The sequence below is a fragment of the Saccostrea echinata genome, unplaced genomic scaffold, assembly GCF_033153115.1.
Source record: "Saccostrea echinata isolate AGI-Se365-2 ecotype Australia unplaced genomic scaffold, CSIRO_AGI_Sech_v1 ptg000060l, whole genome shotgun sequence".
In the NCBI taxonomy this organism is placed as follows: Eukaryota; Metazoa; Mollusca; class Bivalvia; order Ostreida; family Ostreidae; genus Saccostrea; species Saccostrea echinata.
The window spans coordinates 2,276,133-2,288,759 of NW_026889809.1; the positions used below are offsets into that span (position 1 = coordinate 2,276,133).

At 34.3% G+C, this 12,627-nt stretch overlaps 1 pseudogene; it reads left to right on the forward strand.

Moving 5' to 3' along the window:
* Nucleotides 1–2,411: 2,411 nt before the first annotated feature.
* On the forward strand, nt 2,412–7,745 carry LOC133174882 (uncharacterized; annotated as a pseudogene).
* The last annotated feature ends 4,882 nt before the right edge of the window (nt 7,746–12,627 follow it).

Consider the following 12,627-nt stretch of genomic DNA (forward strand, 5'->3'; position numbering starts at 1 on the left):
GGAAAATTCTTTTAAAATCTTCTCAAGTACAACAAATTCATTTGTTCTATTGACATGGAAGCATCATCAGGTAGTTTAAAATTCAAGCCCCCCCCCCCCCCCCGTTCATTACTGAACTGATTTGTGCCTTAGTCTAGCCAATGTGCTCAGGTGAGCAATGTGGCCCATGGGCCTCTTGTTTTTGTAGTTCCAATATCACTTGCTTATGGTGTTTATTCGGTACTCAAGAGCTTGCTCTGGGTACGACCAATTTTTAAAGCGAGGCATGCTACTCACTGATATTTTATGGTCGTTATAATGACCATGTTAGCAAATATAATCTATCATTGGGTCATATATGGATGACTTGTTTCATACCAATTGTTAGGCCTTTGCTTTTTTACTGAATTGACTACGGAAAATTCCGTGATCCTGATAAATACATAGGGCTCACGGTGACTGTGACCGGTCAACTGGGGATGCTTACTCCTCCTAGGCACCTGGTCCAACCTCTGAAATTTCAAGGGGTCCGTGTTTTATGCCCTCTTTACATATTTGCAATGTTTATAGATTTTATGAGATCGGTCGCTGTTCGTTATCGTCACCTTTTACATTGAAACTTCTGTATAGGTGAACTTATTGAAATGGTTCAATCAATGCGAAACTAGAAAATGAAATATAAAGAGACAAATAAATATAGTGGGACAGTCAGCAATAAACTTGAATTGATTTGTCAGTCATTAATATTATAAGACAAACTAAAAATCAGCTCTACAGCCAAACATTTAAAAAAGTAAATTATTAGAAATTTTCATTTGAGCATATTTTAATATGATCTACATAAATATAATTATAGCCTTGTCTATGACAATTAGAAAATAATTCTAATGGCTATAACTTTTGTATCAAGAGGCACATTGGCTACACTACTCACTTAAGCACTTGGGCTTAAAAAAAATAGAACACAGTTCAGTATTGAAAACTTTAAATAAAAAATTGGTCCAAAATTTTTGACAAAACAAAGGCCTAACTAACTAAAGATGCTTCCATATCTATTTACCTAATTATAGCTTTACAAGATTTTCCCTATACATTTGATCTTCTATCGTGGTCCTTACCCTAAGCCCGGGGACATTTGATTTGGACAAACTTAAAATTTGCACTTAGGATGCTTCTGAATTAAAATGACTAATCATGACTTTGCTGTTTTTAATCTTTTCTATATATAATAAAACATGCTTATACCGAAGTACCAGGGATAGCCAATTTTAATACATTATAAGTTCATCTTATAGGTACAATGTAGTATCCACCACACATGTGAGATTAAACTAATTACGTTTAATCTTATACTTGTGGAGGATACTTCCCATAAGATAAAGTTATGTTTTATCCTTGCGTATGCTTTATAAAAAGCACTTCCAGTTTTGACCAAATTCCATGCTTCAAGACATAAAATTTTTGAAACTTTTATTTTTTAAAGTTCTTGCGTTTTAACATAAATGATAATGAGCAAACATTTTGTTAAAAACAAGAAAGCTCTCGTTTTACCTCAACGAAATTTTAATTTTTTTAAAACTGACTACTGTAAATATGAATGTTAACCCCACTCCCCACACCACCAACACGTTCTCACAGGAAACATTAGGCCTATCAGTGAAGATGGTGTTGCATGATTCATTTTACGATTCAGGAAAGTCTAGCCACTTTCATCGATACTTTCTTACATTATACTATATAACTTACCATGATTCTACAAATACCTGGCTTAGCACTGTCACCATACACAGAATGATTTCAGAGTAGGATTACATTTAATGATTCCTCGGTCTTTACAACGTGTACAACTTCAAAATTAAAAGTTTGTATAAAATGAATCTTCAGCAAATTGTTCAACATGTTTTAGAAGATGCATCAAATATCATTCCAAGATTTCATATTTTGCATAGATTTACAAAAAGCAAAAAACAGCATTTCAACGTTAACAGTGCGACATCATCAATTGACGTATCGTCGATTTAGATAGAAATCAATTAACATCATTTTACAGGGATTATCTTAATTTTTTGTGAAAAAAGAAAATCTTATGAGATAACTAAAATATCTATAATTGAGCGATTAATAAAACATCTATAATTGTGTGACGTGGTATTTGCTTTATCCACGTCGTTTATATTGCGTATATTCACTCGGAGAACTTCGGGAATATGCACCATTTCAACTCATTTGATAAAGTACAGTACAAAATATTTTCTTAAGCCACAGATCACTTAGCTGTAAGCGTCATTTCATATATAAGCTCCTTATCTATAAGCATGTTTTTCTGCATTCCTTTGTATAACTTTGATCATTGTTGTGGCTTCACATTACCCCTAAGTGTTATGATTTGAACGATAAAAAGATGCTTGAGCCATCTGCTCTGCTGAGCAAAAATGGACCAAAGAAACTCGAAACCTGATTTGTAAGTCAACAATATCAAGAGATATACCAAAAATCAGCTCATTATCTACCGGTCTTGTAGAGTAGGATTTCCCCTCTACAACCCCCCCCTTCCCCGGAAAACTGGCTCAAGAGTAGGATTTCCCCCTAGACAATAGCCTCTACAGTATGGATTTCCCCCACGGAAAAATGACTCTAGAGTAGGATTCCCCCCCACGGAAATCCCGCATCAGATTCAATTTCCGGTACAAGCATAGGAAAAAAGTACAGAAAATTTAGGCGCAGTGGTTAGAGCGTCTGCTCTAGAGTCGCGAAGTAAGGAGTTGATCCTTACGTCGCGGGTTCGAATCCCACTGTGGGACGTGGACACCGGTCTTTCGGATGAAACCGAATAAACCAAGGTCCCGTGTCGCAGTAGATGCTGGCACAAAAAAGATCCCTCACTGCTCAATGGCCGCAAGTGCCGAGTATAGGACAAAATTTAATTGCAGCTCTCCACCGGCAAGTGGTGGCGTCTCCATATGAGTGAAAAATTCTCGAGAGGGACGTAAAACAACATACAAACACACAAAACAGAAAATTTACTATGCCAAGAACATTCATTTTATAAAATACTTTAATTTAAAAAAATGAATTTATTTCTTTCATGAAATAATAATTAACGAAGTGCATTAATATTTTCTTTTTCAAATCTTGAAAACCCGTGCTTGTATATATATTTTTTTTCATTTAGAAAGATCAATGAGCTCTGAATGAAAATGGAGAAAAAAAACTGAAATGATATAAACAACAAGAGGCCCATGGGCCACATTGCTCACCTGAGCACTGTGGCTAGGAAAAAAAACAAAAATCAGTTCAGTATTGAAAAGCTTTAACGCATAAGTGGTCCCAACCTACCCCTAGAAAGGGGAGGGGGCTATGATCTGAACAAAATTGAATCTACACTAACTAAAGATACTTTCACATTTCTTTGACTTTTTTCACTTCAAGTTTGAACTTTCATTATGGTCCCAACCTACCCACGGGGGTCATGATTTGAACAAAATCTGAATCTACAGTATCTGAGGATGCTTCCATATAAATATGACTAATCATAGCTTTGCTCTTCTTGATTTTTAAAAAAAAAAATGTCCTATGTATTCCTATGCATATCATCAATTATGACCCTACATATCCCCAGGGGATATTTATATATACCAGGGGGTCATGATTTTTATCAAATATGAATCTACACTACCTTAGGATACTTCCTAACAGTTGATAACCAAACATTGCTTTGCTGTTCTTGAGAAGATTTTTCCTATATATATTTCTGTGTAAAACTTTGATCGTCCATTGTGGCCCCACCCTACCTTCGGGGGTCATGATTTTTACAACCTTGAATCTACACCACCTAAGGATGCTTCCATATAAATATGACTAATTATGGCTTTGTTGTTTTTAAGAAGATTTTAAAAATGACCAATTATGGCTTTGTTGTTCTTGAGAAGAAGTTGTTTAAAGATTTTCCTATATATTCCTATGTACAATGTAAAACTTTGATCGTCAATTGTGGCCCCACCATACTGATTTTAACAAATTTGAATCTACACTACCTGAGGATGATTCCACCTGAGTTTCATCTTTCCTGGCCCAGTGGTTCTTGAGAAGAAGATTTTTAAAAGATGCCATCAATTTTTAACTAATTTGTAATTATCTCCCCGTGGAAGAGAGCATGGCCCTTCATTTGAACAAACTTGAATCCCCTTTATCCAAGGATACTCTGTGCCAAGTTTGGTTGAAATTGGTTCAGTAGTTCTGGAGAAGACGATGAAATTGTGAAAAGTTTACAACGACAACGATGAGGACAGACAGCGGTTAAATTTCGATCAGAAAAATTTACTCGAACCCTCATCTCAGGTGAGCTAAAATGTTTATACCCGTTACCATGGTAACATTCTTAGTTAAAATTTTAAAATCTTGATTGCAAATGTATATATTTACGTATATTTTGTACCACCAATGATTTTGCATAAAAATGCCCTGTAATCTTGATTCTGAGTATCAAAACAATTGAAATTCTTACATATAATGACTCTTAACTCTACATCGGTTACATTGGTTGCTATGTGCTCAGAATCGTTGCCATGGGAAAATCAAGTGAAAAATAGAATTTTATAAGATACTAACTGCATTGTAAAATTTGCCTAATCACAATTTTACAGCATTCTTTGAAAAAATCCTTAACAACAGGTATGTGAACATGTTAAAATTATTATTCTATGATGTGTTGCTAAGGGGAAATTGCTGTTACCATTGAGATTACAAATTGTAAAACATTCCATAGTTTGCAGAGAGGTCTCAAAAAGTTCAATTTATTGTAAATTTTGTTTTCAGTATTCAAAGATTACAAGTTATGTGATTTATGACTTTAGCATTTTACATTTTTTCTCTTTTTATTCATCAAAACATCCATTTTTGTTGCTAGGCAACGGATAGGAATGTTAAAAAATTATACGCTTCTGAATTCAAATTCTAAGACAAAATCCTCTGCTTTTAGGTAATATGCACAGGATGTCTGTATGAGGTCCATCACTGGAGTAATTAGGCATTGAATAATTCCAAAATCAAGGAAAATGCTGAGTCAGCAAAAAAGGAAAAACATGCATATATTCCCACATCTATCACAGATATATCTTTACATCTTATTTCTATATTTTTGATTGTGAAAACTGTTAAGATCATTATCTTGAGAATAACAGCAATGAAAAAGAAATTCTTTTTGTATTTACATTTAATTTGAGCCTGAAAGATAAGAGACTTTTTAGTCCATCGAAGCTGAAAATTGGCTGGTTGCTAGGGAAATTTCTCTACCCATATTTCCATGGTAACCATGAATCAAAACATTTTTCCTTTTGCATACATAGTTCATAGGGCAAAGGAAAACTATGTGTGGAAAATCATCAAATTCTGAGAACCCTCATATATCACCCTTTGCATGATTTTTACACAGAACTGTACTTAAGTAAATATATACATGGTACAAAATAAAACTTATATCTATCCTTTTATTAGTAAGTTGAGAACATTGAAAACCTGTAAAACATTCTATTGATAAAAAATTTGAAAACAAAAAAAACTACTCAGGCTAAAACTAAAATAAATCACTGATGATAATTATAACTATAGGTTTTGATTTAAAAAAAAGTAGTAAATCATATAATTTATGGAATTAATTTTTAATAATGGCCATGATTACTATTGATCAATTACTTACGTGACATACTAAACAATATACATGTATATAAAATTTGCGTTTAATCATCCTTAGTCAGACAGCCATACAACATATGTCAGAGTCGGTGTTTATGGGACTGTGTCATGACGTGGGGACCTCACAACTGGTGGCCATGAGGAGAGATGTGGTGGACATCATTAATATGGTGAGAGATCAAGTGACAACAAGTGATGTGGACAGTGTTATTTGGAGTGGAAGTTACAGAGAAGGATTCAGACTGAAAGGATCGGATTTAGACATTATGATCTGGCCAAATACTCACCGTGTGATCTGGGAATTATCTCAGTCTCAATATTACAACACAAACAGACAAACACTGATCGTCTGTGACTGTTCTGATAGTCCACCAGGATTCACTTTGTTATATTTACTGTCACCAAGCATGGACAGAAGAATCCAGGGAGCTTGTGTTAGAATGAATAACAGATATTATATATCTAGTTCTAAATATAGACAAATCAAATTTTCTGACATATCATTACACTCCACTCCACATGGACCCTGTGCCAATGGAATTATTGGAACAATAGAATTTGATTATGCCTACTGTTTTGTTTGTGACTTTTGGCCTCCATCTGCCTCCTTATGGAAAGATAGATATCACTCATGGCCCCAACCTCATGTTGTTGATGATATAGTAAAAAATGGATGTCACTTTGTAGCAATTGGACATAAGCTAGGACGTCATAAAAACCATGAATGGAGAATTTCTTTTTCCAAAGCAGAAAAAAAAACTAGTGTATATAATGAACCACTGTCAATTCTTAACTTACGGCTTACTTAAATTGTTCTTAACAGAAATAATTAACAAAGGACTAGGTGATGATGATAAATTACTGTGTTCCTATCATATGAAGACAGCAGTTTTCTGGGTGTTTCAACACAATACAATACCTCACTGGTGTCCACAAAACCTCCTGGAGGGTTTCTGGGTCTGTTTTAAACTCATTCTCAAATGGGTGTATGAGGGGGTCTGTCCAAACTTTTTCATTCCATATAACATGTTTCTGAGTAATATTTATGGGGAAGGATAACGCCAATTATTTAATAGACTGTATGGGTTGTATGAGAAAGGTTTAGCATCCCTGCTAAACAGCCCCTCCATAAGGTCTTATATTATGAATGTCCTCCATAACCCCAGACTCTCCATCTGTACAGATGAACATGCTCTGATTTCTAAGACGGAGTTTGATATAAACCTATTTAAGGAAATACACAATGTAGAAACACTATCCCCATTAAATCTACATAGCCTTATGAGGTGTCTACATACAATAAAAAGGATGATAGATTCACGCCTCTTGACAAAGTATCAAGTCTTAGTGTTGCAGAAACTTAGAGCTGATGTCCATTACCAAACTACCTTTATATTACGCATGGAAACTTGCGCATATAAAAACAAGCAGAGATATAGAGCTGACAAATTCTCCTGTCACAAGCTGAAAATAGCAGCAAAGTTTGGTTATATTACTGACATGATGCACATAGCTATGTATTATTACAAGACGCTTAGATACATGGAAGCTTTATCTATTATAGAGATGATCAAGGTCAAATTAGCACAGCCATATGTGATGTATAGGTCAAATGTAAACATGGTAAATATAATGATGTATACTGAGGCTGTAGGGGGACAGTCCTGGTATAACAAGATGAGACAGGCTGTAGCATGGGATATCAAACTTGACAATAGAATCCACTATATCAGTGAATTAATACCAGAACAACAGTCTGCTCTACAGAGCTATTTCCCTGCGTTACTTATCCCACCCTTTGTACTGTTATACATGCTAGAGATCTTGTGCTACAGACATGTAGACACAATGAAAGCACACACAGCTCTAGATGATCTACAGAGACTAGTTTACTATGATCAGGGACAGCTTATACCTTTAGCTCTCAGAGACATATCCTGGCAGATTCTGGGGATCTGTCAACAGGTGACAGGGAACCTCCAGGCTGCTCTATACTCATACCAACAATCCCTCAGACAAGAACCATTCAACAAAATACACACAGCTACAGAAATGAGAATAAGAGAAATGTGTAGATAAATTAGGCTAAATAATCGTTAAACATTTGTAGTTTCGCTGATAAAAATTTTAATCTTGTTTATTTTTTCACATTTCACTTTTTTCTCTATTTGCTTTAAAATAAGAGGTCCATTAACCATAATGCTCACCTGAGTCACTTGGCCTGGTGTTTTTCAAATGAATTTCGTAAAATGATTTTTCCTATCTATTTCCACATGAACATTTTTGACACTATATAGTGAAACCAGCATAATTTTAAAGAGTCACGACTTGACCAAATTTAAATCCACATAGCAGTGAGATGCTTCGATATCAATATGTTTACAAGTTCTAAATGATATGTTGATTTTTCATGTATACATGGATTATAAAGAATTTGATCTCAGTTAAAGTCATATTAAATTAAAAAGGATTGGGATTGTTTCTATTGTGCTTCTTACGATTTTTTTTTATTCTTAAAGATTTTTTCCCTATATAATCTCGTATAAAATGTTATCTCCTATAACAAGCCCTTTAATTGGCACTAATAAAAACAATTTTGAATCTACACTATCTGAGAATGCTTGCATATTCATATAATCTAGATTTAATATGTACTTACTAAAGATGCTTGCATATTAATACAGTAAAACTTGTCTAACCCTGACTCTACTGATTCCATAGAAATTGGCTGAATTAGACATCAATCAAGATTTGGCAACATTTTAACCAACTGAATTTATTGAAAGGGACTTGATTAAAGCTTACATCGTGATATGCAATATTTGAAATACACAACATCATCATTATATACGTTTTACTCTAATATAATGAAACTTGCTTATAGCTTATATCGAACACGCTTGTAATGAATTGACGTATAGCTAAGTGATTTTCATTCCCCTCCCTGGTACTTCGTTATAAGCTTGTACTTGTCATGTCCATGCTGAGTGTGATTTCTTGATTGTTTGTGGTTTAATGTCCCTTGCACGATTATTTCACTCATATGCGACGACACTGTATGCCAGTGAAGGGCTTCAAAATTAAAACTTTACTCAGTGCTCAGAGCAGTGAGGGATTTTATCGTGCCAACATTTGATGTGACCCAGGGCCAAGCTTTATATAATCTGATTAGAAAGACTTGCAACTTTCACATCAAAGTGCTGAGTTGCTACATTTTTTACCAACTCAGGTTTATTGCAAACCCATAAACTTCCGATCACTAAGTTAATGCTCTTCTAACCGAGCTACCGTGACTGTCCTGCTGTTTTTGAGAACATTTTTGTCTCTTTATTTCTACATGAATGTAAGATTTTGACCCCTTATTGTGGCCCTACTCTATACCTTGGGACCATGACTTAAACAAAACTTAAATCTGCAACCTAAGGTTTCTACCATAGTAATATCATTGTTGATAGACCAGTTTTTCCTAAAAAGATTTTTTTTTCTATAAATTCTCTTCAAATTTTGATCCTCTACTGTGGCTCCTATCTTAATCTCCGGAGGAGATGGTAAGAAAAATTTGAATCTACACAACCTGAAATATTTCCATATTAATATCACTAAGCAAGTCCCTACTTTTCTTCATAATAATGGGATTTTTAAAGATTTTAACTCAACAATTCCAGGTCAAACTTTGATCATCTATTATTGCCATCCCTTACAGGGGGCAATGATTTGAAAATTAGAATGTAAATTATATATGTTAAGAAACGTTTTACATAATTTTCATTTTTTTCTGCCCTTTTGGTTCTTAACGAGACTAAAATGTTACTCTATATTCCCATGTTAAACTATAACTCGGCCCTTTCCCCGTGGTCATAATTTGGACATTATAGAACCTACACTATGACAGGAATCTTTCACATATCTATTGTGGCCAAGTGGTTCTTGATAAAAAGATTTAATCAGATTTTTTCCTCATATATTCCCATGTAAAATATTTTGATCCCCTGATGTTGGCCCAACCCTCCCAGGAGGCTTTGATTTGAGTAAACTTGAATATACATTATGTAAATCATATACAGTACCAATTTTGATGCACCAGATTCGCATTTCGACAAATTGTCTCTTCAGTGATGTCTAGAGGTACTTAGATAAGTTTCGTTATTTTCTGGCCCAAGATTTCAGAAGAAGATGCTTAATTGACCCCAACATGTTTTTACTCTTTCTTATTTTTCTTCCTCCTTCCTCTTGAAAACTGGCTTGGCCTTTGGCATTTAAACAAATTTGAACCTCCTACACCCATGATGCTTTTGGAAGTTTGGTTGAATTTGGCCCCTTGGTTATGGAGAAGAAGTAAAAACGTATAAAGTTTACAGATAGACAGACAGACAGCAAGGAAAGATGATCAGTAAATCTCACTCGAGTGTATAGACATATTTCTGTGGGCAGTAAATAACAAACCTAACGTTTTATCGAGAACAAATCACAGTTAACACCCTACTGAGAGCAATTACAATTAACGAATACAAAACTTTTACTTATTCTGGCTTTTTGCCCCCCCCCCCTACCCTTAACCCCCAGGGGAAGGGACATAATTCGAAAAAACTGGAATCTGCATAACATGAAGATGCTTGCATGTTAAAATAATTTATCAGAACCCTGCTATTCTTGAGAGGAAGATTTTTTTCTTACATATGTCAATGTAAAACCTATCTTTTCTTATGGCCAATCCTTCACCAAGGAACAAGGATTGAACAATCTTGAAGCTACACAATGTCAAGAAGCTCTAGTGTTAGTTAATGTTTTTCCTGGCCTAGTGGTTCTTGAGAAGATTTTTTTTCTAAATGGACCCACTCTATTTTTGCCTTTTCCTGATTACCTATCCTTGGAAGGTGACATTGCTCTTCATTTGAACAAACTTAAAACTAAGATTTCTCTGTGTCAAGTTTGGTCCAAATTGGATATGTGGTTCTGGATAAAAAGCAGAAAATGTATATCATTACATTTTCAACAGTGAAATACTGTAATTTTTCTATTGAATAAAACTAATATCCTGTCACAGTGTGAAATAATATCAGAAGTGCAGCAGAACACTCAATTTCCTTTCCTTTACGAAGAATGTTGTTAAAAAAAACTCCCTGGCCTGATATAAGATCAAGAAAGTAAGTAATCCATCCTGACCGAGACTGAAACTGTCAAAGTTTCTCCAAATGATGTTTACAATGTTAGCTACATATGACGTCTCAACTGCTCAACTATGACGTCACAGTCCATGACTGTGCATCGAAAAGACAGAGGCAAACGGGGAAAAAATAAATGTATTAAACAGAAAATTCTATGTTTTATAGTTTGATATGGAATTCATTTCACTCGTGAGACACGATTTTTGTATATATATTCACTCGTGCCTCGCACTCGTGAACATATCAAAAACCCTGTCCCACTCGTGAATTTAATTCCATATCCAACTACAAAACACAGAATATCCTCTATTTATCAAACAGAATAGGAGAACAAATTAACAGACATGTAAACATAGCAACATTGATGGATGGATGGACTGCCGACAGAAGATGGAGTTTGATAAGAAGAGCCAACTTGGGCTCAGGCCCTTCTGCCCCCCCCCCCTCCTCCCCCCAAAAGGCTTAAATTGATTTTTTTCTCATTTTTGAGACCAGCCCTTTTTAAATTATATGAAATAATAGCGATTGTTATTTCACAAATTTTGGTTCTACATGTCTTACCAAAATATTTTCATTTCAAATATTATTAAAGACAAAAGGGGAAAACATTATTAAACAATTCTTTGATAATGCAATGTTTATGAGTTCAAAGGATGGGATAAAAAAAAATTCTATAAATATAATATGGTCAAGCCTAAGAGCGGCTTCGGGTCGGTCTTAAATATATATACCTGGTAGCGGCTTATTACGAAAGAATTAAAAAAAAGAAATTTTCAAAATCATATTCTGATGATATACCAAATATTATTATAAATAACAAATCAACAATATGAATAAATATGGTCATGTAACATCGATTGCATAGGACCCCCTGAAATTCAGATAAAGTTTTAATAAAAATCAATTTCTACAATTTAATTTTATAAATAGTAATAAATTACCTCGACATTCTAGTCTGGAAACCCAATAGTTGCTGAGAAGGATCAAAATGTGTAAAATTGAGAGACAAACAGATCGCTGCACAGACAGATGCAGGACAACTGGTGATGAGATGAGCTCACCTAAGTTCATAGCTCGGTGAACTTAAAATACTACAAAAGTTAATTTGTTCACTAGATTACGGCATGTTACATTAAAATCATCTATTCATACTTTTGTAAAAGCATTTTAAATTTCGTGTTAAGATCCCGTGGGGAACTTCTTCTTTAAACATCTTGTCATCCTTCATTGAACCTCAATTCACTGGACCTTAAAGCAAGCCAGTTCGTGCAAGTTAGTTTGGACACGGCAGTCTAAAAAAATGAATCTCACTCAATTTCATGGATGATATGATCTCTTTTAAATTATTCAACAGAACCTTTACCAAATACCATGGTAAGTAAACATTTCCCAGTATTGCTGTGCATTTTTTTTATTCACTTAAGTATTCTATCTACAAATACTTTTGTTAAAACTTGCTGAATTTTTAATAAATGCCATTCTCTTGTTCCTTGAATGCTTTTCATTAAAATGAAAGTGGATATAATGGGGTTCTTCTGTACTAATTATAGAACCTGAAACTTTTCAGTCCAACCTGTAAAAATGGACTCCATTAGAACGTTACAAATGTAAGTTTTAATGACAGTAATTCATGTTGAATATTCTCAACCTACTATTAAAAAAAACATAGGCATATAATTGTTTTGTGTCATACATATAATGAACTAAATCTCGTGATTAAATGGTGGATCTTTAGTAATCATTTGCTTAAGTTATATCCCATACAATATATATCAGATCTTTGATAAATCTT